Source organism: Armigeres subalbatus, chromosome 3 (genome assembly GCF_024139115.2).
Source record: "Armigeres subalbatus isolate Guangzhou_Male chromosome 3, GZ_Asu_2, whole genome shotgun sequence".
Taxonomy (NCBI): domain Eukaryota; kingdom Metazoa; phylum Arthropoda; class Insecta; order Diptera; family Culicidae; genus Armigeres; species Armigeres subalbatus.
The window spans coordinates 173,702,503-173,729,795 of NC_085141.1; the positions used below are offsets into that span (position 1 = coordinate 173,702,503).

At 41.3% G+C, this 27,293-nt stretch overlaps 1 protein-coding gene across 2 annotated transcripts in view; it reads left to right on the forward strand.

Annotated features, from left to right (window-relative positions):
• The first annotated feature begins 3,141 nt into the window (after window positions 1-3,141).
• LOC134227916 (F-box/LRR-repeat protein 7) overlaps window positions 3,142-27,293 on the forward strand; it is a 226,938-nt gene continuing 202,786 nt past the window's right edge. Inside the window, exons 1-2 of one of the 2 annotated variants that reach the window (XM_062709623.1) lie at window positions 3,142-3,350; window positions 3,679-4,559. The gene's annotated coding sequence lies outside the window, so the exon portion shown is untranslated. Of the gene's footprint in view, window positions 4,560-27,293 lie in introns of both variants that reach the window. The other variant, XM_062709622.1, reaches the window with a different exon arrangement.

The following is a 27,293-nucleotide window of genomic DNA, read 5'->3' on the forward strand; positions in this document are numbered from 1 at the left end:
ACTTATGAGATACGGTTCGGTTGCAGTCACTTTTTTCTCTTTTGTTGATAAAAAACAGCAAAACCCTGAGATCTCAGGGAAACCGTTTTCGACCAGGGGTCGTACAGACTGAACATTTAACACTTAGCATTAGACAACGGACACGTAACACCCAGTGGACCAGTGGAGAATTTTTCGATCACGAAAAGTTTCCTTTTTACCGAGGCGGGAATCAAACCCACACTGCATAGCACATGCGTCTAGACGATTGACGTCGCTAACCGCACAGCCACGAAGCCCACCATATTTTCGATAAAGTAGTTTCGCAGAAATTTCGTAAGTAAAACAACCATGAATATTGTTGTTCTGATGTATTATTTGCAGGGTTCGTACTTTTCGTTTCGGTGAGCCAAAAAGAAGCGATTTTGGGTCGAAGGAGAATCTTTTTTGGCAGTCTGTGGCGAGAAACATTTCACTCACTTTAAAGCAGGCTTAAAAAATAAACAAAATGTGCCTACTTGATGAATTTCTTTTTTCATTTCGTCATTCTTACGCCTCATTCGTTATTCACGATAATTTTCAGTGAGCGCTTATGAAAAAAAAATTCGACTGCAATGGGATTCGAACCTAGAACACCAACAAAAATAGCACTGGGTTGCGCTCACTTTAGCCATACCTCCACGTTGACTGCTTGTTGGGATAGGTATTTGTTCAATGAAAGCTACCCTAGTTTGAACTGGTGAAGGCACGAAAAAGATTAAAGAAGTGAGAAAACAAGCAAATCAACTTATCGCGAGTCGAACAGTGAGGGACAAATAGTTATCCCTCATCAGGTCTTTTTTTCTTTCCCGCAGAATGATTTTTATTGTTGCAGAATCCGTATCGTTGATTCTAACACATTTTTCTCCTTGTAGCAATTGAAAAAAAACATGCAAATTCCATTAAATTTCCTATGAAGTTTCCGAACAGTTTTCCGCGAAGACTCTGAAGAATTTTCCGTGAAAACTCCGGAACATCTCGTAAAAATTCCAGAGATTTTCCCATGGAAATGATTAAACAGCAATTCCAAGAAACTTTCCGTGGATATTCTGAACATTCTCCTGTAGAAATTTGGATTAATTTCTTGTAGAAATTCCGGAGATTTTTTAACTAATAATTTTCCTTGTGAGTTCTAAAGAGCTTTCCTTGAAAATTCTAAAGAATTCTCGAAACTTCAAAGTAGTTCCCTTGAAAAATTCGAAAATGAATATTTTGGAAAAACTTTTTGTGGGGAAGTACTTCAGACTTTTCCCGTAGAATTCTAAACATTCTTCCGTTATTGTCTTAATGTCTAAAAAATATGTTTAAAAAAATGCAAAAAAGACTTGAAAAAATATGATTGTAATACAAAATTGCCACGCCGAATCACGCCGCCGCCGCCGGCTAAAATGGCTTTTGGCGTGACGCCGAAAACGCCGCCGCCGCCGGCCAAAATTCTGACAAACGCCGCCGGACCGGCGCACACCTCTAGCTGTATTTAAGCGTACGACATTGGATTCGTGGTGGTAGAACGACGATTCTTCACAAAACCGTGCTGATAATCCGAGATTATAGGTCTAGTCCAGTACATTTTATCATGAATCAAAAGTTGAAGCGTTTTAGCAAGTCAGCAAAGGATAGAGACGAAACGATAGTTTTCAACCTTTCGTGTGTTGCCCGCTTTATTGAAGGATTTGAAGAAGTCGGCAAAGAGCTCAACTGACGCTTCGAAGTTATGACTTGTTTTGTCGCCGAAGCTCATTTCCAACGGTATCGATTCACCACCTATCTTTTAAAATTCGCCAAAATTACGACGCATCCCAATATAAATTACTCACGGAAGGAAGCAGATACGCATTTATTATAATCTGTCTTGATTAACTTTTTACACCGACTTCAAGGCGAAAAGATACTCTGTTACCTTCGGAACGGTAATGCAGAAAAAGGCGGCGCGCCCTACGAAGAACATTGCGTTTGTATCGCAGCTCAGCATTTCACCATGGTTGGTTATTTGGACGGAGTGCACGTGTTCGGCGAAGAGGCGTGTGTCTGCTTATCGTTAAAAACTCAACTTAACATCGTACAAAGCGGGATCGAGTCTCCCCAAGCACTGAAAAAGAGCCAAATTCTGAACGTGCATGCGCTGTCGATTTCCATAAGTAAAATCGTTCATGAATACACATAGCAAGTTGGAAATCTGCGTATTTTGGAGGAAAAAAAACAGAGAACACCTTTATACTCTTATTAAAGCAAGTTCTTCGAGAGGGATCAATTCCCCCTCGAATATTTTTAAATTCGGTTTTTGACAGCATTTCATAGAAATCAATTGTGTGTGAATAACAATAACAATTTACAGACTGTCACCCATCAGTAAAGTTACATTATATGTTTCTTAGAGAATCTGTGCGAAAACCGCATAAGTTTATTTATTTTTGGCAGTAATACATCGGAAATGTGTGACTACAAATTTGTGACAGGACTGGCAGGCCGGCAAAATGTGCTTTGTGTCGTTGAGAGTAGTACTAACGATTTTTGGTGATGGTTAGTGGGTAAAATCAATGATGGCGTTTTTAACAATTCAATTTCACTGCTGCTGTATCATTTCTTCATCCCGAAACATTGCCAAAACAAGACCTAGATCGGAATATGAATTGTGGTTCTGGAGTCCGTAGTCCACTCTATGTCATAATGACAAATATTTGTCAAGTTCATCCAGACATCTATCACACTGATTAGATATTGACATGGATATCAGGTAGACACATAGGCGAAGCTTTAGTAGTGTAGGGTGAGGAAAAAAAACTGTTATAAAAAGTGTGCCACATCTTCCAATTATTTAGCAATTCCTTTTAATCGGGACATAGCATCCCTCAGCCGAGCACACAGTGCAGTGTTCGAGAAGAGGTTAACCCGCAAATGAGAGCACACCCCAGATACAGGTTCACGGGTCTATGCTACAACATAAAAACATAAGTTTTTATGCAAACAGAGAGCTCAACAACACAAGAGAGCCGTACTTTTCTCCAGGAGAGAACACTGATCTGCGCAACCGTGCGCTCCTTATGATCAATCGTGTCTCTGCAAAAGCTCCGCTCATTGCATCAAGGTGCGAAGGCTCAAAGTTTCCGGCGGGCTCGCTCGCTTTCTCAGTTTAGCGTAAGAAGTTGATCTGCGCGATCACGCTTTTGGTCGTCGTCGTGGTCGTCTTTGCCGTCGTTCCGCTCGGACCCTCCAGTGAAGGAGGTTTCGCGTTGTTGGCGTATGGTGCTTCGGGCACTATACACATTTTTTCGCTGTGTCGTTGTTGTTATTGATGTTGATCGTCTTGGGAGCAGCTTTCTGGAGCTAGTTGGGTGTGTTGGTGTCGATAGTTGTTATTCTTATTACTGTTTTCTCGTACAAGGTGCAGGCCATCCCTCTCGCGCTGGTTGTTCGTTAAGGGAATACGGGAGTGAAATAGTTGCAAGTGGTTCGTTCAGAGCTGGTACCAGTTTGGAGCTACATAAAGTGAAAGATTAATAAGAATCATTCCAAGTACCATGCCAAGATGTGTTGAAAAAAAGCTTGTTCAAGTGTATGTGAGGACATGTCATTCCTCAGGCCATTGTACTGAAAATTTTTGTATGAATTTAATGTTTTTGTTTTTTTCGCATACTTTATGCAACCCCTTTCGCCACATAGCAATAGTTACTAAACGTGAACTCTACCGAGGTTGAGTAACTTTCGCGACATAACTAATTCATAAAGCAACCGAATGAAATAAAGGAATTTCAGCCAGTCCAACAAGCACACTTAAAAGTCCACTTAAACCCAAGGATGGATACTAAAATGGGATGAAATTTCACTCGTTAGACCTCACGGAATATATTGCAGCTGTTAAATGGACATTTTTGTAAGGCATACTGAGAAACAGCTAAAAGTGTCTCCAAAAGTGGTTCTCCATTAAGTTGGTATGTCCAGTGGGTTGGGGCTGCGGGGTTGACATCTGGCAGAAAGCGAAAATGGGAATGAAATCGTTTCAAAGATGTTAAGTGTGTACAGAGAGAAAAATTAAAGTGAACTAAAATGTTGAAATAGCTGTCAGTGTTGGTGCAAATTGTGCAATGTTGTAATTGTCCAATGTCTAATGAATCAAAAGTCCATTTGGATCAAATAAAATTGAGTGCTGAAATCTGGCCTGGTGCGTAAACCTCTGTTAGTCATACATACAACAACACACACAAGCAAGTGCCGATTAATGTTGATGATTGCAAGTGTGAATGTGCAACTGTGTGTGTTAGTAACCAGCAGCTATTGCAACCATTCAACTTAAGGGGGTCCAGCGTTGAACCTCTCGGAAACTGTGGTGCGAAAGGGTAGCGAGCCAGCCCAGCATCCTCTCGCCGTGTGTGTGCCACGCTGACGTTTCTGGTGGCGGCCACGGAGGAGAGGTCGAGGAAATTTTTGCATATTACCACCGAGGCTGAACCGGACTAAAGGCTGTGGAGAACAGTTGGAACATGGATCAAGCAACGACGATCGACGTGTTCGTAAGCGATGTATAACAATAAGGTCATAACAAGGTATGAATCGAATGATTTATGTTATTTATTTAACTCCAGAGCTCTTTTGCATTACACCCGCTGGTTTTTGCGTTACATCCCACTTGATGTTAATTTTTCATTCGGTTCAAACAACCGCACCACCCCTCTAAACCGGTATCCTTCCAGACCCGGGAGGATTTCGTGTTTCAATGAATGATTAAAACTCATAAGCAGGATGAACTGGTGGCTTGTTCGACTACGGCTTCACAGTAAAGTATGTTTGAATCGCATACTTCAATGATCAAAACTCCATAAAATCTGAAATTACCCAAGTAACAAACAAGCCGTATATTTCACTAAATCGGCCATATAGTGCTACTTTAATGTTTATAAGTTTTTCAATATCCGTGTTTTGGCTCTAAATGACAATTTGGCGTCATACAGTGTAATGGTTACTTGAGTCGAGTCAAGTACGAGACACTGAAGACGACCTTACTGTTGAGGTCGAAATACGTATCTGTCAAGGTACAATCGAGTAGTGGAATTAAAAGGGAAGGTACAAACTTGTCTTATGACAAGTGAAAACATTTCATCAAAAAACTCAAAATAATTTTCTTAACAAATTAAATCGTCAAATATCATCGTCGTTCCAAAGTGTTCACACAATTATTCACAACATTGTTTATCTCTTGGTGCACTTTCTTTTTGATGATTAATAATGCAACAGAAGATTTTTTCTAAAAGCAGAACAAAAGATATTAGTTTCGGCAAGCTTTCTACGCTGGAAATCACAGGGTCAAAAACATTATCATAATTGAGAAAATTTCAAACTTCCGTGAAACCGAATCCTAAGAAGGACTAGTGATACCTAGACTAAGATTATGGGCACTCTAAAACTGCTGAGCAAGTTTTTAAGCGTTTTCGCCATCCATCCATCCATTCCAGCATTATTTCTGAACCCACTGACCGATTTCAACCAAATTTGGAACACACATTCTTTATCTTAAGGAAACGACGATAGGGGGTTGAGGATGCTCTTTGGAAAAGGGGGAGGGTATGGGGGGAGGGGTATTGCTTAGTTATCGATCAACTCAGTGTACCTTCTAAGCCCCTTGGCCGATTTCAACCAAATTTGGAACGCACATTCTTAATCTTTAGGAGGTGACGATAGGAGGCTTAGGGATGCTCTTTGGAAAGGGGGAGGGTATGGGGGGAGGGGTATTGCTTAGTTATTGATCAACGCAGTGTACCTTTTGAACCCCTTGGCCGATTTCAACCTAATTTGGAACACACATTCTTCATCTTAAGGAGACGATGATAGGGGGGTTAGGGATGCTTTTTGGAAAAAGGGGGAGGGTGTGGGGTAAGGGGTATTGCTTAGTTATCGATCAACTCAGTGTACCTTCTAAACCCCTTGGCCGATTTCAACCAAATTTGGAACGCACATTCTTAATCTTTAGGAGATAACGATAGGAGGCTTAGGGATGCTCTTTTGGAAAGGGGGAGGGTATGGGGGGGGGTATAGCTTAGTTATTGATCAACTCAGTGTACCTTTTGAACCCCTTGGCCGATTTCAACCAAATTTGGAACACACATTCTTTATCTTAAGAAGACGATGATAGGGGGGTTAGAGAATTATTTTGGCAGAAAGGGGGGGGGGTGGGGGAGGGTATTGCTTAGTTATTGATCAACTCAGTGTACCTTTTAAACCCCTTGGCCGATTTCAACCAAATTTGGAACACACATTCTTTATCTTTAGGAGACGACTATAGAGTAGTTAAGCATACTCTTTGGACAAGTGGGAAGGGTGGTGGGGTAGGGGTATTGCATAGTTATTGATCAATTCAGTGTAGCTTTTGAACCCCTTGGCCGTTTTCAACCAAGTTTGGAACACACATTCTTGATATTAAGGAGACGACGATAGTTAGGTTAGGGATGCTCTTTGAAAAAGGGAGGGTATGGGGGGAGCAGTATTATTCAGCAATCGATCAACTCAATGTAAGTCTTGAACCCAATGATTGATTTGAACCGTATCAAATATTGTCTGTCCTAAGGAAACAATTTTAGTGAATGTGGGTAGGTCATTTGAAAAGGGGGTGGGTGTGAGAGTTTAGTTATCGATCAATTCAGCATAACTTTTGAACCCATTTACCGATGTCCACCAAATTTGGAACCCGTATTCTCTATTTAAGGAAGACTATATCAGACTGGGTAGGAGTATCATAGCTGAATGAGAGAGAGGATATTTATTAAACGAACAGTTTAGGCTGCGAACCATTCCACCGAAACGTTTAACTTTTAGTTAAAATTTGACACTTCGATGGTTATTTTCCCATCGTGGTTAAAATTTTACTCCGAAGCCGACCCATTTGAGTTTTGACAGATTGATCGTCACGGAATGAATTTGGGGCCAATTTTCTCGCGAACAAAATTTAACTATAGAATCCTCAAATCTAACCATGCTCTGGAGCAGGGTTATTTTTAACCAAGGCGAAATAGCCATCGAACTGTCAAATTTTAACTAAAACTTAAACGAATCGGTGGAATGGTTCACAGCCTTAGTATACCTTTTTATCGCATGGGTCAATTCAAACCAAATTTGTAAACAGGTATTCTCTACCCAAAGGAAACTATTATAGAGAGGCTGGGAGGGACTTTGGACTTTGTTTAGAAATCGACTTAAATTAAAATCCCTCTTATTTAGTTCATTCGATATTTTTTGACATTGTACAATGCTCCGAAAACAAATTTCCCGAATTCCTCAAAAATAGCAAATCCTTGACAATAACATTTTCACAGTAATAACAATTCCCCAAAAATGACGAAAATGATGTTTTCCAAAAGAGATTCTTACCGATACACATATCCCAGAATATGAAATGACATATCCCTGAATGAAACAGTCCATTAACATAACACTATTTAAGGCCTAAGGTCATTCGACATGAATTATGAACAGCATCAGAAAAATCTTTCATAGAAAGCATGCATTTGCTGGGTAAAAGCAATGATAATGGTTACTCTTCATCGCAATCATGGTTTGCCCATTGAAAAACAATGATTAATGTTTTTTCTTCTGGATGGTTGATGTGATTGCTTCTTTAAAAGTAGGCATTTGCCCGGAATAAGGCAATGGTGGGTGTGATCCCTTCTTTAAAAATATAAATAATGAATGAATAAAGCATCGGTGGATGTTTTTCCTTCTTTAGCAATTGACGTTTGCCCGGAATAAGGCTATTCAAAACAACGATCCCTTCTTCAAGATCAGTCAATGTTTCCAAAAGCCTTATTTTCATCAAATCTTGAAGTATCAATAAGTTAACACAATTACCCTGTTGACCAATTGGTTTTATCTTTTTCTGATTGTGAAAAAAACTGAAAACCAAACTGGCAATTCCGAGCAAGGCCGGGTACATAAAGCTAGTTGATTAATAAAATTGTATTTACCTCTCTAAACGCTGAAAAAAGCCTTTAAACGCTTAAATAATTTTATTTTGCAAATCACGCCATATTAGTTTCAAAGCGGGATCGCGATTTCTTAGTTATTGCCTTCGCCTCAAGTTTTGTTAATACCCAAAAGGGATTTAAACTTTAATCCAACTTTCAGACAATATTCTCAAAGTTGGTAAATCTCAGAATAGCGAAACACTCAAATAATCGCCTTTTAGCTACGACATGTAATTAATTAATTCAAAAAAATTCAACTGAATCAATAAAAATTATAGAAGCTAGTTCGAAAACATCATCAAAATTTGATGGTGCAAAACAGTAAAAAATAAGTAGGGTTGATGTATCAGTCGTGGTTATAGCACCAGTTGTCGCACTAGTACATTATACACTAAGTGGCACATCATATCACCACAAAATATATTCTGATCAGTGAACCATATTCATATGACACGAAACATAATTGTAAAAATTGATTTTGCTTAATTTTTTGCGTTCTTTGCACCAGCTGTCGCACTAGTGGTCCAATTATGGCCAATCCTATAAGAAAACAATGAGATTTGTCATAACAGGAACCAAAATTAAGAATAGTACATGCATTCCTTTTATGGAACGTACACACGGTCAAGCAGTTTGTCCAACATTGACTCCACCTCTCGTTTATTCAAACATCCCTCAAGTTTTACCAACAGCGGCACGAACAATCAATTTATTCGACCAACAATATCACACACGAACGACCGAAGCGCCAACTTGAGCACCAACCATCAAAAATATATGGGGGTTTGTGCAACTTCACTACAAATGCTCAAACATGTTCGGCGAACCTTGACTCCACCCCCGACAACTCAAACCAAAATCAAATCGTTTTAATTTTTTCCAACCGAGCCGCCAACTGTCAAATGGTTGTTCGAACGACTTCACACACGTTCAAACAAAGCAACAACCGAAGCGTTTTCCTGGGGGCGGAGTCAATGTTCGTCAAACTGCTTGACTGGTGTGTACGTTGCATTAAAGATGAAGCAATTTTGGGGACAAACAGGAATTTCAAACAGAAATTTCATTACGGTTTTCACATTTGTTCAAAGGAGCAGGAAAGGAAACCTTTCGCTTCACATGTCAACACCATCCACACTCCTTTTATTTATTTTAAAGTTGTTCTTAAATATGGCGACGATTAGTACACTCATTCTACAAAATACTCACACTCGTACATATAAAGCATGTGTCCATATAAACTTGAATTTCCATTCGAAGCCATATATTTTCAAATCTCTATTAGCGCGATGTTGAGTCCGAAGCTGACTCATCTCGTGAAGAGTACAAGATTGGACGCGTTCATATTAAGACGCAGTAATCCGGATTTTTGCTTTGTACGGTCGGTGAGCGAGTAAATAAATTAGTGCAAAATTGAATGCATTCTATTAACACGCAGAAAAGTTGCGAGATCCAGGTTTGTGCTTTGTGCGTTCGGCAAGTAAATAAATTAGTGCAAGATTGGACGCGTTCGTAAGCTCATGATTGAACGTGTTTCGTATTATACGAACGAGGATCCGGGTTTTAAGTTCTGTTTTGTGCCGTGGGAAAATAAATTAATTCGTTCGCGATTGAATTTATTCCGTACCGGGTGCGTATCCGGCCTTTCAGTTTAATTTTGTGCAGTCGGAAAGTGCATGATTGGACGCGTTCGAATTAGGGCACATAGTGAGTAAATAAATTAGTCCCTGATTGGACGCGTTCAAGGCGAGCTCGGTGGTCTAGTTCCCATACTACCACACATCGCATTTAAGTGCACGATTAAAATCATTTACCGATCAAATTTAAAAAAAATCGCAATATGCTGTGAAGCTTATCAGTTCATTTATAAACTCTCCCGCACATTAGACCATGTTTCGACTTCATTTCAGCTTTATTTTTTGATATCGCATATTCCTACAAAATCATATGAAATCGTATTATCTGCCAAACAGTGTTTGTTATCACAAACTACATCGTAATAAAGAACTCAATAACTCGCTTGATAATCGTGCACATCACTTACACCACCGTTCAACGTCCTATAAGAAATGCACATAATATATTATATCGCCTCCACTTTTGTACGAAAAAAGCGTTTTCGCGACTGATAAGCGATGAAATTCGGGCGCATAGGCATCGCATAACAGAAAAACAATTATATTATACATGCATTTTGGTTGTGTGGGTTTCTACCGATTCTACAACAAGCAAAAGGTCATGGGCGCGCCGCCGCATGGAATTTTTTTTAATTTAAGTTTAAACGCAGCATAAGAAGTCAATTGTTTTTCTGGAATTTCATGAAATGGCCCTTGAAAACTTTGAGAAACCCCTATTAAAATTTCTTGTGCTCCAGCCTGAAATTATTCCAGACTTTCATTTAAGAATTCAATTGTTTTAATTCGGAAGCTCAAAAACAGTTTTTTTTATTTCTTATAAACTCCCTTTGAAAATATTAAAACTTCTTGAAATTTGTCTTGGAATTTCTTTCGGAACTAATTTAGTAATTCCTTCAAGAATATCTTCCAGAAGCCCATCGGGAAATCCACCCGAAAATATTTCAAGAATTCATCTAAAAAACCCAGATTAATCCACCTAGCAGTGATAGTGCCTAGAGATGTCGTAAATTAATCGATTACTTCGATTAATCGATTAATCGTTGTAATAATCGATTTATTTTGAATCGATCATTACCTAACGATTAATCGATTCAATAATCGAGAGAGATCGAGAGTAATCGATTTGTTACTAATCGATTAATCAGGATTTTACGACATCATAAGGATGTCGCAAATTAATTGATTACTTCGATTAATCGATTCATCGTTGTAATAATCGATTAATTTTGAATCGATTATTATCCAACGATCAATCGATTCAATAATCGACAGGAATCGAGAGTAATCGATTAGTTACTAATCGATTAATCGGGATTTTACGACATCTCTAATAGTGCCTTTCTCGTTTCTTGTGAGTGAGTAATTTCTTCGCACTTTTGGTATGAAAAAAGTATTTTGGCCATAACTTCTGAGCCCATAGTCCGATCCGGCCAATTTTGAAAAGGAAACAATGGGACATGATTCTGCGAGTAAATCGGCCGAGAGTAAGCGCCTAAATAGAGAAGAAGAATTTTTCTTGTAAAAACTGGCCATAACTCCGAAGCCCATAGTCCGACTGGGCCGGTTTTCGATACGAAACAATGGGACAAGACTCCGCGTCGAAAGCAACTTGTTGCGAGCAAATCGGTTGAATATAAATGCCTAAGAAATGAAATGGTTAAGGATAAGTGCCTGAAAAATCAGTGAGATTATTTTCCGCACACATATACACACACAGACATCACTGTAATTCATCGAGCTGAGTCGATCGGTATATAACACTATGAGTCTACGGGCCTCCTATAAAAAAATCGTTTTTGGAGCAAACATATAGCCTTTAAGTATACTTTGTATACAAGAAAGGCAAAAAGAATTTTGGTCATAACTTCTAAGCCCATAGTCCGATCGGGTCACTTTTCAATAGGAAACAACAGGGTTCTGCGTCGAATGCAACTTGTTGCGAGCAAATCGGTTGAGAATAAGTTCCCAAAAAGTGAGCTAGACTTTTTAATGTGCTTTTTTATGAAAAAAAGAATTTTGGCCATAACTTCTAAGCCCATAGTCCGACCAGGTCAATTTTCAATGGGAAACAATGGGACAATTCTGCGTCGAATGCAACTTATTGCAAGCAAATCGGTTGTGGATAAGTGCCCAAAAAGTGAGCTAGACCTTTTGCGCACACACACACACACACACACACAGACATCACTCCAATTCGTCGAGCTGAATCGATTGGTATATAACACTATGGGTCTCCGGTCATCGGCTCAAAAGTTTGTTTTTGGAGCGAACATATAGCCTTTACGTATACTTTGTATACGAGAAAGGCAAAAATTTACAGTGATTCAAACCAGGAAATCCTTTTGGAATATCTCTTGAAATTTCTTCAACAATTCTTTCAAATCGTTTTTTGAGGATTCATCCAGGAACACCATTTGGAAATATACCAGAAATTTCTTCAAAAATTTCCCTATGAATTTATTCTATTATTTCTATAGGTATTTTACCCAGAAGATTCTTCCCGAATTTCTTAAGGAACTTTTTAAAGCAATCTTTTAGGATTTGTTTCGAGAAATCTTTTGAATAACCACACGTGAATCCTTCTGGAGGAATACATCGGAGCAGTTCCTGGAAGATTTTTCTTTAGTATAGCTTGAGTAATTCCGGGGGAATTTCGAAATAAATTTCCGAAGCAATTTTCCGAGAAATTTCGTGGGGAATCTATAGAGGGATTTATATAAGCATTCTTGAACTAATTTCCACGGAAACTCCTGGAGAAACTCGAGGAAGAGAATGCAGGAGAATTTAAGGAAGATTTTCCAGAGCGAAATTTGAGTGCAGTACCAGCAAAAAAAAGGGAGACTTTCGGAAGAAATTTTTGTAGAAGTTTCTGTGCGATTTTCCGGGAGAAATTCATGTACACATGTATACACACCTAAACAGAGATTCGAAATGCGGTAATTCATTCTGTTGAAAAGTTCGGTGATTAAAAAAAATACGGATGTTTTGGTGATTTTTCGCAAGTTATTTGGAAACTGTAAATAAAATCACTGAATTTCGATGTTTTTTAAAATTATTTACAGAAAACTATGAAGAATATTACCGATGAAAAGGAAAAAGAGCTGTTTCACCTTTTTTCGGTGAAATACTTAGCAGGGGTCTCCAGTAGCCTTGCGAGCAAAGGCGTAGGATTGTCACTCCGGAGATGGCGAGTTCGATTTTCGTTCTGGTCTAGGATGTTTTTGGAATGGAAACTTTCTCGACATCCTGGGCATAGTGTATCCATTGTGCTGGCCACACATGATACATACTCATGCAATGGCGGGCATAGAAAAGCTTTCAATTAGTAACTGACTGAGGAAATGCTAACAGAATACTTGAATACTAGTTGAAAAGCAGGCCAAGTTCCAGTTGGAATGTAGAGCCATAGAAGAAGAAGACTGGTTCCTGGATGAGCAATCAAACTAATTTCTGGTGGAACCTTCGAAAGATTTCCTGGAATAAATTCCGAACGAATTCTTGCAAGAACCTCTAAAAGGAAATCGTGGAGGAATTTTTAAAGGAACTTCAGGAGCAATTACTGAAAAAACTTTCGGGAGAACTTTCAAAAAAACTGGAAATGTGGAAAACGATTGCATATTTCATAAATATTCTCCTTCTTAAACATATGTTTTCGGTCTTCAGAATAGTTTTCCACATAATAAAAAGTAAGACGAAAGTCGATAACCTGAACTTTTTTAGAAGAACTTCCGAATAAACTCTTGAAGAAATTTTCCAAGAAATTGCTGAAGTAATTTGGATGGGATTCGTTAGAAGTGTCGGAAAGAATTTTTGGAGAAACCTTCCGAGGAATTCATGGAGAAATTTCCCAAATAATTCCCGGAGGAACTAATTCTTGGAAGAACTACCATAGGTATTCCTGGAGAAGCTTACGGAAGAATTTCTTGAGAAACTTCCGGAGGAATTTGTGGAGGAACATACGGAGGAATTTGTGGAGGACCTTCCGGAGGAATCCCTGGAGGACCTGTCCGAAAAATGCCTGGAGGATCTTAAGAAAAATTCCTGAAGGATCTTGCCGAAAAAATCCTAGATGGGCTTCCGGAAAAGTTCTTGGAAGAACTGAGGAATTCATGAAATTTCTGAAAGTACTCTTGGAGAAATTCCTGAAGGAACTTCCTGAGGAATGCTTGGAGGAACTTTCGGAGGAATTCCTGAGGAATTTCTTTGTTGAGCTTCTGCAGAAATTACGGAGAAACTTTAGCGCTTGAAACTAGTTCACGCCGATCTCCGCCAATCTACGCCGCCGCGCCATCGCCGTCGATCACCAACGGCGTGAAGCCGCCACGCCGCCGCCAATGAAATTTCAATCGACGCACAAGTCTAGTTCAATCCCAGGCTCGTCCCTATTAAAACAAATTAGCATGGACTATATCAGTTACCTAGGTGAATCCTCGATCTATTCTTCAATTTATCTGCCCTACTAGATTAACAAAACTTCCTTTCCGTAGTATTGTGAAGATGCAGAGGTATTCTCGGTCTCTAGTAGGAACAATAACTACACATTATCATTCCCCTCCATTCCCAAATGACTGTAAGAATTTGGCCGGCGCCATAATTGATCTAGATTTGTGAGCTGCTGAAACATGTAAATCCAGAATAGGTGGTAACTCCCAACCTGTATTCACTTGGTTCGTAGTAATCACGATATAGCAATCATTGACATTGTACTCGTAACAAAAATCTTGCCTATCTTAATAAATTAAATTTCTAATCAGAAAAATATATTAAGCTCTTTTAGTGGAATGTATTAAACCGTCTAAGACGAATTAAGTACTGTCCATTTAATTCCACTAGTTAATTTTCGTTATCTTTGCAGATACGTATTTCGACCACAACTGTGTGGTCGTCTTCAGTGTCTTGTACAAAGTCGAGTCAAGTACAAGACACTGAAGACGACCACACAGTTGTGGTCGAAATACGTATCTGCAAAGATAACGAAAATTAACTAGTGGAATTAAATGGACAGTACTTAATTCGTCTTAGACGGTTTAAATTTCTAATATTTTCTCTGTCATTGCAGTCCCCACATAAACAAGCCTAGTTATCGCCATTATACAAATGGTCGGGGTTCTGCCAAATCGTACTAAGCGCCAATTTAAAATTACCAAGTGTGCACAAGTGTTCGTCTAGCAAATCTAATTGATCACAAATCTTATCGGATATCCTTCCATCCTTCATCTGTAGATAGTCAACAACAAATGTATGAATGAATTCGTTTCCGTTTAAATTCTATGAACAAAATAACACAAGTCAATCTAAAAGGCGCTTGGTGCGGTTTCGCTGAACCCCGACCAAATATGCAACCATGTATGAGCCTGGCCCGGCCATGATTCGTTTATCACAAATAAGCCTCGGCGTTAGGTCTATTCTTCTTCCAATAGCAAAATGCCTTCCTGTTAGGTAGGGTACTGCTCTTTGAGCTCATAATATACAACCAAGGATGTTACCGATCATTTAGTAATTCGCGTTCGATCATTTAGTAGTTTTTCAATAATTCATTCCAGAATCTGAATTTCAAAATGTGTTATATGGTGGACTTCTAGTGCGAAGGTTTTCCTGCAACTCTGCCTTATGGTTCGTTGTTTGAATTCCACTAGTAACGGAGTTAGAGCTATAGCTCCAGTTACTTAGACTAAATGATAACAAAATTCCAATAATTTAGTTTAAGTTACTGCAACTAGCGCTATAACTCCGTTATTATTTGAATTCCAACAACGGACCATGAGGCAGAATTGTAGAAAAACCTTCTCACTAGAAGTCCACCATACAACACATTTTTAAATTCAGCTTCTGGAATGAGTTATTGACAAACAACTAAATGATCGAACGCAAATTACTAAATGATCGATAACATCCTTGTATTCAACATATCAACAACATTCGGCATCAACGATTTGGAGTGAAAATTGCCTTGTTTCTCATTTCTGTAATTTCTTCTCGATACGAAACGATACAAATTAAGCCGAAATAGTCCCTTTTGCAAATATTGTAAATTTAGGATCATGTTATTATTAATGGAACAAATACCCTACATACTTTAAGGAGTAGAGAAAAAATCTTAAATAACAGAATCGTCAGACGCGTAGTTCACCTTGGTTCAAGAGTTGGAGGTTATGTCCTGACGACGTAAACCGACTGATAAACCACGGAAAACAGCCATCGACTACTGCCACACAGTTCAGCACAGTGAAATGCTTTCGAATAAAAAGTGATTCGAAAACAGAACGAGCAAACCATATAAACTGCCGAGTAAATGTACTGTCGATTTTATAGAAGCAATAAGACCCTTGTTTTATCCAGGTAGTTTAGGATTAGGATGGCATATCATATATAAGGACTGGGCTGATTCCTGCATGGAAAGATGGAGTTTTTCTAACATTATTTTACTCTTAACCTGTCGAGACGCATCTCGACAACTTCACATTACTCGTTTACAGCATGTTTTCAATAAAATTACAAGCGATTTGACGTTTAGTTTATGTTAGAAAATAATACCTTTCCAAAAAAGCAATAAACTACAAATACATAAAGATTAATTCTCCTTCCGGCCACCTTGCATTGACGATGACACTCTTTCGCACCTTGCCCAAGTTCTCACATTGGCTGGACCAGACCATCGGGAGCGCCGCCTCACGCCTATAGCCCTAACCCCTGTACAGAGGAATCGGCATTGCCGCGGTAAAGCGCCCTATCGCCATGCATCCACGACCCGAGGCATGGGGCTGCATTATTGTGTACACAATCAGATTGCATTGAATTAATGAATCGAATAAAATACGAGAAGAAAAGCGTCCGAAGTCAAGAAGACGGGAGACCGTGTGTGTAGGTTAGGTATTACAAGGTAGTCTGGCCTGGGCGATATCTACGGTAAAGAGAAGTGCGAGAATTAAATTTATCTTCACACTTGCCCAGGTTCGAACCGTGCGTTGCCGTATTGAGTATTTCAGCTTCTTCCAGACTTCAGGGTTCGATTTTCTTCAGCAGTAGTTTTGTGTTTAAAAAAACTCACCTCCACCTTGTATTGTGTCAACGAATTACGAAACTGAAATCACGTTGACATTGGGCGTTCGTAGTTGGTTCGTAGCTTAAGCTTCTGTTTCGTCTGATCAGACATTGTTCCAATTAAAATGCGACAACATCCCGGGTGAAACAAATGAGCAACGCCAGATGAATTCACAATCAGATGTAAATGCTGGTTTTCATGGATAACGTAATGGATTTGCACTCAATGCAGTGAGTTATAAGTACAATTGCATACTACGTGTCCTATTTATGCAGTACTGGTATGCAATCATTCGTGATTGTATTCGAGGGTAAAATTGATACTTGATACTTACAACTAACAGCGCACAAATTACACAAATGACACCTCATACAGCCTAATCGGTAAAGGCATGGTGTATCCAATCCTGAGATGGCGGGTTCGACCCTCGAGTGCATGTCGGGTTGGAAATTGTATAGACTGCTTTGGGTATGGAGTATCATTGTGCTTTGTCACACTAATGTATTTGGTTGGCAGCCCTCATTAATATGTGAAAGTGCTTAATATTAGAAGTGAACTTTATGCTACATCTTCTGGAAGGTCAACGTATATTATGAGCTCGTTTTCGTGTATTCTGGATTATCCAAGCATTGTTCGAAGTAAATTCTTAACTAAAGGACAGTTTGACCAAAAAAACAGATTATTCCAAAACAACCCTTCGGTGGCAATAGACGTTACAGCCGATGCATCAATATGGTTGAATATAAATCGAAGCGTTGAATGGCTGCTGACGCGGTTGTAGATCGCAATTTCTAAACTCAAGAGCAGTTTGGAAGCCCCAGTACATATCAAAAGTATATTACTATATCTGTAGACCTTAAATATGGTTGAATATATGACGAAATACGGAAGATCCGAATCCGACAATTTTAAAATGTCCCAAAACTGTTGACATCTGTTGACGTTTAAGTAGATGTAACGAACAGGGTTAAGTTCATAACAAACTTTGAAGAACGAAAAAAGCTACTATGGTAGCTGTCGACGTATATTCCTGTGGAATTGCATATGAATGTTAACTCTAAGAAGAAATGATCAGTACGGGTTATATGCATCTCACATGATTTGGCTTTCGGTTTATCATTTCATTGTTATGTGCAATAAATTTCACTCGTACAGGCAAACATGGACCGTATATACAACATTTGCTTATTATAGGGGAAGGGGCGGCAATATGCCCTAGCTAAGGAAACACTGCTTTATTGTCTTATTTGTAACGCTATTCATGGGTATTTTTAAAAGATATTTTAGTTACAAGATAAACATTGTCGCTGTCGTCGTTGTCCGGAACATCTTTTGCTGGCGAGGATAGGGGATCTAAATGTCAATGAAGGAAAAATACATACGATTTGACAGTTAGCACCAGTTAGGTACCACACATGTTTCGGACAGCAGAACAAAGGGAACCGAAGCGACAACCTTTATCTGGTAACTAAAATATCTTTTGTATTTTTACATTATGCAGCAGTTAAACAAGATAGCTAGTTGATGCCATTCAAAAATTGTCAAAAATCTCAATCATATTGATAATATTCGCATTTGAAAAAAAAGGTGATACTCTGTTGCCGGAAAACTCATTAGACAAAACGCCTTTTAGCTGGTAGCTCCTAGGGAACAAAGCACCACGCGTCGGCGAATCAGCATTCTGGTATGGAGAGTGCGTTGGTTAGTGCTAGCAACCCTATAACCAGAGACCGGCGGAGTGAAAAACTGTCGAAATGGCAACGTATGAAAATGCATGAAATCGTGAAAATGATACTGGCAGCACTTGAACTTTTTGCTTGCTTCTTATGGGTGCAAAAAGTAAACAAGTCGAAATGGAACCGCTTTTGACGGTTCGATTGGAAACAAGATGGCGTCTTCGCCGATCTCTTATTCTAGTATTTCTAGTTAGTGCCACTAGGGCCTCGCCAAAATGTTAGATGTTTCTTCAAAATGTGGAAATTTTCGGTTTTTCTAACCTTTCCATTCACTGTTTTGAAACTTTTTTCGCCTAACCTACATAATTTTAGATCTAGTTTTGTTACGGCCATCTTAATGACGGTAAATATCAGGGAACCACAAAAGGGGGTATCTGAAACTGACCAAAACCTGTCCACGTGGTATAAGGACAACCACTTATATGTTCCTCGACAAGATTATAAATTGAAAACATTATCTTGTACTCGCATTCCGCTGAGCCGATGGAAGACATGTTGTGCTCTGTTTCCTTCCTTTGGTAAACGAAATTCAGCCCAGAGGCTGCACATACATTTCATTAGCGCAATACGATTTTTATTAGCCAAACAAATGAATCACAAGTGTGAAGTTAGCTGATCACCATTGGCGTAACTACCTCCGATGCCTAGGGGGTGTGGGGGGTGGGGCTCATTTCATTTATTTAGTTAACATCTAAACAGATAACACTGAATCAACAATTTGACGCCACAATGCAGTCGTTCTGCACCTGGTCTGCCCATCTCGCTCGCTGCGCTCCACGCCGTCTCGTACCTGCCGGATCGGAAGCGAACACCATCTTTGCAGGGTTGCTGTCCGGCATTCTTGCAACATGTCCTGCCCATCGTACCCTTCCGGCTTTAGCGGCCTTCTGGCTGCTGGGTTCTCTGCGGAGATGGGCGAGCTCATGGTTCATTCTTCGCCGCCACACACCGTCTTCTTGCACATCGCCAAAGATGGTCCTAAGCACCCGTCTCTCGAATACTCCGAGGGCTTGCAAGTCCTCCTCGAGCATTGTCCATGTTTCATGTCCGTAGAGGGCAACCGGTCTTATTAGCGTCTTGTACATGACACATTTCCCAAGCAGCACGCGCAACATCTTTCAAATAGGTGTTTGTTCCTAATAAATTGCATAGAAGACACTGGGAATACATCGAGTCACATTGAAGCCACTTCCCAGTTTCAGAAAAAAACAATGTTTCATTTCCGTTTAAGTGGCGTCGCAATATTCTACCCATCTGACTTCTTGGGTGGTTTAAAATTCGATGTGTTTCATATCAGAAACAAAACAGATTAGTTGCAGAATTTATAACACTTCGGTTCATTGCTGGTTACAACAATGTTTCTGATATCTTGCAAAACACTTTGAGCTCAGCTGAGCAGTATTTTATTTTTAGCTCAAAGAAGTTATCCAGTACCATAGCTCAAAGAAGTTATCCAGTACCATACCAGCCAGTAAATTTATTGTTCTAAAATCATTTTAGTACAGGAAGATATCCAGCGCCATACCAGCCAGTAAGCATATGATCACACTGGCTGGAGTGAAAATTTCCTTGCAGTTTCCCTCAGAGTTTTCCCAGAGCCCCCAGTGAAGTTTTCCTGAAGAGATTTTCCACGGCTAATAGGTGCGAGGTGGGCAGCCGAGGCAAAAAATTATTAATTCGAATAATTTTCATTAATATCCGGTGACCTCGACCTCACTGGCTGGACTGGCGTTGCATCCAATCAACTCGGAATTTCCCACAGAGTTTTCCCAGAGCCCCCAGCGAAGTTTTCCTGAAGAGATTTTCCACGGCTAATAGGTGCGAGGTGGACAGCCGAGGCAAGAATTGATTAATTCGAATAATTGTCATTGACATCCAGGGACCTCGACCTCACTGGCTGGACTGGCGTTGCATCCAATCAACTCGGAATTTCCTTCAGAGTTTTCCCAGAGCCCCCAGTGAAGTTTTCCTGGAGAGATTTTCCACGGCTAATAGGTGTGAGGTGGGCAGCCGAGGCAAGAATTGATTAATTCGAATAATTTTCATTGACATCCAGTGACCTCGACCTCACTGGCTGGACTGGCGTTGCATCCAATCAACTCGGAATTTCCCGCAGAGTTTTCCCAGAGCCCCCAGTGAAGTTTTCCTGAAGAGATTTTCCACGGCTAATATGTGTGAGGTGGGCAGCCGATGCAAGAATTGATTAATTTGAATAATTTTCTTTGATATCCAGTGACCTCGACCTCACTGGCTGGACTGGCGTTGTATCCAATCAACTCGGAATTTCCCTCAGAGTTTTCCCAGAGCACCCAGTGAAGTTTTCCTGAAGAGATTTTCCACGGCTAATAGGTGCGAGATGGGCAGCCGAGACAAGAATTGATTAATTTGAATAATTTTCATTGACATCCAGTGACCTCGACCTCACTGGCTGGACTGGCGTTGCATCCAATCAACTCGGAATTTCCCGCAGAGTTTTCCCAGAGCCCCCAGTGAAGTTTTCCTGAAGAGATTTTCCACGGCTAATATGTGTGAGGTGGGCAGCCGATGCAAGAATTGATTAATTTGAATAATTTTCTTTGATATCCAGTGACATCGACCTCACTGGCTGGACTGGCGTTGCATCCAATCAACTCGGAATTTCCCTCAGAGTTTTCCCAGAGCCCCCAGTGAAGTTTTCCTGAAGAGATTTTCCACGGCTAATATGTGTGAGGTGGGCAGCCGATGCAAGAATTGATTAATTTGAATAATTTTCTTTGATATCCAGTGACATCGACCTCACTGGCTGGACTGGCGTTGCATCCAATCAACTCGGAATTTTCCTCAGAGTTTTCCCAGAGCCCCCAGTGAAGTTTCCCTGAAGAGATTTTCCACGGCTAATATGTGTGAGGTGGGCAGCCGATGCAAGAATTGATTAATTTGAATAATTTTCTTTGATATCCAGTGACATCGACCTCACTGGCTGGACTGGCGTTGCATCCAATCAACTCGGAATTTCCCTCAGAGTTTTCCCAGAGCCCCCAGTGAAGTTTTCCTGAAGAGATTTTCCACGGCTAATGTGTGTGAGGTGGGCAGCAAAAGCAAGAATTGATTAATTTGAATAATTTTCATTAATATCCAGTGACCTCGACCTCACTGGCTGGACTGGCGTTGCATCCAATCAACTCGGAATTTCCCTCAGAGTTTTCCCAGAGCCCCCAGTGAAGTTTTCCTGGAGAGATTTTCCACGGCTAATAGGTGTGAGGTGGGCGGCCGACGCAAGAATTGATTAATTCGAATAATTTTCCTTAATATCCAGTGACCTCGACCTCACTGGCTGGACTGGCGTTGCATCCAATCAACTCGGAATTTCCCTCAGAGTTTTCCCAGAGACCCCAGTGAAGTTTTCCTGAAGAGGTTTTCCACGGCTAATAGGTGCGAGGTGGGCAGCCGAGGCAAGAATTGATTAATTCGAATAATTTTCCTTAATATCCAGTGACCTCGACCTCAATGGCTGGACTGGCGTTGCATCCAATCAACTCGGAATTTCCCTCAGAGTTTTCCCAGAGACCCCAGTGAAGTTTTCCTGAAGAGGTTTTCCACGGCTAATAGGTGCGAGGTGGGCAGCCGCGGCAAAAAATTATTATTTCGCAATATTTTCATTAATATCCAGTGACCTCGACCTCACTGGCTGGACTGGCGTTGCATCCAATCAACTCGGAATTTCCCTCAGAGTTTTCCCAGAGACCCCAGTGAAGTTTTCCTGAAGAGGTTTTCCACGGCTAATAGGTGCGAGGTGGGCAGCCGCGGCAAAAAATTATTATTTCGCAATATTTTCATTAATATCCAGTGACCTCGACCTCACTGGCTGGACTGGCGTTGCATCCAATCAACTCGGAATTTCCCTCAGAGTTTTCCCAGAGCCCCCAGTGAAGTTTTCCTGAAGAGATTTTCCACGGCTAATGTGTGTGAGGTGGGCAGCAAAAGCAAGAATTGATTAATTTGAATAATTTTCATTAATATCCAGTGACCTCGACCTCACTGGCTGGACTGGCGTTGCATCCAATCAACTCGGAATTTCCTCAGAGTTTTCCCAGAGCCCCCAGTGAAGTTTTCCTGGAGAGATTTTCCACGGCTAATAGGTGTGAGGTGGGCAGCCGAGGCAAGAATTGATTAATTCGAATAATTTCCATTGACATCCAGTGACCGCGACCTCACTGGCTGGACTGGCGTTGTATCCAATCAACTCGGAATTTTCCTCAGAGGTTTTCCGGAGCCGCCAGTGAAGTTTTCCTGAAGAGATTTTCCACGGCTAATGTGTGTGAGGTGGGCAGCAAAAGCAAGAATTGATTAATTTGAATAATTTTCATTAATATCCAGTGACCTCGACCTCACTGGCTGGACTGGCGTTGCATCCAATCAACTCGGAATTTCCCTCAGAGTTTTCCCAGAGCCCCCAGTGAAGTTTTCCTGGAGAGATTTTCCACGGCTAATAGGTGTGAGGTGGGCAGCCGAGGCAAGAATTGATTAATTCGAATAATTTTCATTGACATCCAGTGATCTCGACCTCACTGGCTGGACTGGCGTTGCATCCAATCAACTCGGAATTTCCCTCAGAGTTTTCCCAGAGCCCCCAGTGAAGTTTTCCTGAAGAGATTTTCCACGGCTAATGTGTGTGAGGTGGGCAGCAAAAGCAAGAATTGATTAATTTGAATAATTTTCATTAATATCCAGTGACCTCGACCTCACTGGCTGGACTGGCGTTGCATCCAATCAACTCGGAATTTCCCTCAGAGTTTTCCCAGAGCCCCCAGTGAAGTTTTCCTGGAGAGATTTTCCACGGCTAATAGGTGTGAGGTGGGCAGCCGAGGCAAGAATTGATTAATTCGAATAATTTCCATTGACATCCAGTGACCGCGACCTCACTGGCTGGACTGGCGTTGCATCCAATCAACTCGGAATTTTCCTCAGAGTTTTCCCAGAGCCCCAGTGAAGTTTTCCTGAAGAGATTTTCCACGGCTAATGTGTGAGGTGGGCAGCAAAAGCAAGAATTGATTAATTTGAATAATTTTCATTAATATCCAGTGACCTCGACCTCACTGGCTGGACTGGCGTTGCATCCAATCAACTCGGAATTTCCCTCAGAGTTTTCCCAGAGCCCCCAGTGAAGTTTTCCTGGAGAGATTTTCCACGGCTAATAGGTGTGAGGTGGGCAGCCGAGGCAAGAATTGATTAATTCGAATAATTTTCATTGACATCCAGTGATCTCGACCTCACTGGCTGGACTGGCGTTGCATCCAATCAACTCGGAATTTCCCTCAGAGTTTTCCCAGAGCCCACAGTGAAGTTTTCCTGAAGAGATTTTCCACGGCTAATAGGTGCGAGATGGGCAGCCGAGGCAAGAATTGATTAATTCGAATAATTTTCTTTGATATCCAGTGACATCGACCTCACTGGCTGGACTGGCGTTGCATCCAATCAACTCGGAATTTCCCTCAGAGTTTTCCCAGAGCCCACAGTGAAGTTTTCCTGGAGAGATTTTCCACGGCTAATGTGTGTGAGGTGGGCAGCAAAAGCAAGAATTGATTAATTTGAATAATTTTCATTAATATCCAGTGACCTCGACCTCACTGGCTGGACTGGCGTTGCATCCAATCAACTCGGAATTTCCCTCAGAGTTTTCCCAGAGCCCCCAGTGAAGTTTTCCTGAAGAGATTTTCCACGGCTAATGTGTGTGAGGTGGGCAGCAAAAGCAAGAATTGAGTGACCTTGTGACCTCGACCTCACTGGCTGGACTGGCGTTGCATCCAATCAACTCGGAATTTCCCTCAGAGTTTTCCCAGAGCCCCCAGTGAAGTTTTCCTGGAGAGATTTTCCACGGCTAATAGGTGTGAGGTGGGCAGCCGAGGCAAGAATTGATTAATTCGAATAATTTCCATTGACATCCAGTGACCGCGACCTCACTGGCTGGACTGGCGTTGCATCCAATCAACTCGGAATTTCCCTCAGAGTTTTCCCAGAGCCCCCAGTGAAGTTTTCCTGGAGAGATTTTCCACGGCTAATAGGTGTGAGGTGGGCAGCCGAGGCAAGAATTGATTAATTCGAATAATTTCCATTGACATCCAGTGACCGCGACCTCACTGGCTGGACTGGCGTTGCATTCAATCAACTCGGAATTTCCCTCAGAGTTTTCCCAGAGCCCCCAGTGAAGTTTTCCTGAAGAGATTTTCCACGGCTAATGTGTGTGAGGTGGGCAGCAAAAGCAAGAATTGATTAATTTGAATAATTTTCATTAATATCCAGTGACCTCGACCTCACTGGCTGGACTGGCGTTGCATCCAATCAACTCGGAATTTCCCTCAGAGTTTTCCCAGAGCCCCCAGTGAAGTTTTCCTGGAGAGATTTTCCACGGCTAATAGGTGCGAGATGGGCAGCCGAGGCAAGAATTGATTAATTCGAATAATTTTCTTTGATATCCAGTGACATCGACCTCACTGGCTGGACTGGCGTTGCATCCAATCAACTCGGAATTTCCCTCAGAGTTTTCCCAGAGCCCACAGTGAAGTTTTCCTGGAGAGATTTTCCACGGCTAATAGGTATGAGGTGGGCAGCCGAGGCAAGAATTGATTGGTTCGAATAATTTTCATTGACATCCAGTGACCTCGACCTCACTGGCTGGACTGGCGTTGCATCCAATCAACTCGGAATTTCCCTCAGAGTTTTCCCAGAGCCCCCAGTGAAGTTTTCCTGAAGAGATTTTCCACGGCTAATGTGTGTGAGGTGGGCAGCAAAAGCAAGAATTGATTAATTTGAATAATTTTCATTAATATCCAGTGACCTCGACCTCACTGGCTGGACTGGCGTTGCATCCAATCAACTCGGAATTTCCCTCAGAGTTTTCCCAGAGCCCCCAGTGAAGTTTTCCTGAAGAGATTTTCCACGGCTAATGTGTGTGAGGTGGGCAGCAAAAGCAAGAATTGATTAATTTGAATAATTTTCATTAATATCCAGTGACCTCGACCTCACTGGCTGGACTGGCGTTGCATCCAATCAACTCGGAATTTCCCTCAGAGTTTTCCCAGAGCCCCCAGTGAAGTTTTCCTGGAGAGATTTTCCACGGCTAATAGGTGTGAGGTGGGCAGCCGAGGCAAGAATTGATTAATTCGAATAATTTCCATTGACATCCAGTGACCGCGACCTCACTGGCTGGACTGGCGTTGCATCCAATCAACTCGGAATTTCCTCAGAGTTTTCCCAGAGCCCACAGTGAAGTTTTCCTGGAGAGATTTTCCACGGCTAATGTGTGAGGTGGGCAGCAAAAGCAAGAATTGATTAATTTGAATAATTTTCATTGATATCCAGTGACCTCGACCTCACTGGCTGGACTGGCGTTGCATCCAATCAACTCGGAATTTCCCTCAGAGTTTTCCCAGAGCCCCCAGTGAAGTTTTCCTGGAGAGATTTTCCACGGCTAATAGGTGTGAGGTGGGCAGCCGAGGCAAGAATTGATTAATTCGAATAATTTCCATTGACATCCAGTGACCGCGACCTCACTGGCTGGACTGGCGTTGCATCCAATCAACTCGGAATTTCCCTCAGAGTTTTCCCAGAGCCCACAGTGAAGTTTTCCTGGAGAGATTTTCCACGGCTAATGTGTGTGAGGTGGGCAGCAAAAGCAAGAATTGATTAATTTGAATAATTTTCATTAATATCCAGTGACCTCGACCTCACTGGCTGGACTGGCGTTGCATCCAATCAACTCGGAATTTTCCTCAGAGTTTCCCCAGAGCCCCCAGTGAAGTTTTCCTGAAGAGATTTTCCACGGCTAATGTGTAAGGTGGGCAGCAAAAGCAAGAATTGATTAATTTGAATAATTTTCATTAATATCCAGTGACCTCGACCTCACTGGCTGGACTGGCGTTGCATCCAATCAACTCGGAATTTCCCTCAGAGTTTTCCCAGAGCCCCCAGTGAAGTTTTCCTGAAGAGATTTTCCACGGCTAATGTGTGTGAGGTGGGCAGCAAAAGCAAGAATTGATTAATTCGAATAATTTTCATTAATATCCAGTGACCTCGACCTCACTGGCTGGACTGGCGTTGCATCCAATCAACTCGGAATTTTCCTCAGAGTTTTCCCAGAGCCCCCAGTGAAGTTTTCCTGAAGAGATTTTCCACGGCTAATATGTGTGAGGTGGGCAGCCGAGGCAAGAATTGATTAATTCGAATAATTTTCTTTGATATCCAGTGACCTCGACCTCACTGGCTGGACTGGCGTTGCATCCAATCAACTCGGAATTTCCCTCAGAGTTTTCCCAGAGCCCACAGTGAAGTTTTCCTGGAGAGATTTTCCACGGCTAATGTGTGTGAGGTGGGCAGCAAAAGCAAGAATTGATTAATTTGAATAATTTTCATTAATATCCAGTGACCTCGACCTCACTGGCTGGACTGGCGTTGCATCCAATCAACTCGGAATTTCCCTCAGAGTTTTCCCAGAGCCCCCAGTGAAGTTTTCCTGGAGAGATTTTCCACGGCTAATAGGTGTGAGGTGGGCAGCCGAGGCAAGAATTGATTAATTCGAATAATTTCCATTGACATCCAGTGATCTCGACCTCACTGGCTGGACTGGCGTTGCATCCAATCAACTCGGAATTTTCCTCAGAGTTTTCCCAGAGCCCCCAGTGAAGTTTTCCTGAAGAGATTTTCCACGGCTAATGTGTGTGAGGTGGGCAGCAAAAGCAAGAATTGATTAATTTGAATAATTTTCATTAATATCCAGTGACCTCGACCTCACTGGCTGGACTGGCGTTGCATCCAATCAACTCGGAATTTCCCTCAGAGTTTTCCCAGAGCCCCAGTGAAGTTTTCCTGGAGAGATTTTCCACGGCTAATAGGTGAGGTGGGCAGCCGAGGCAAGAATTGATTAATTCGAATAATTTCC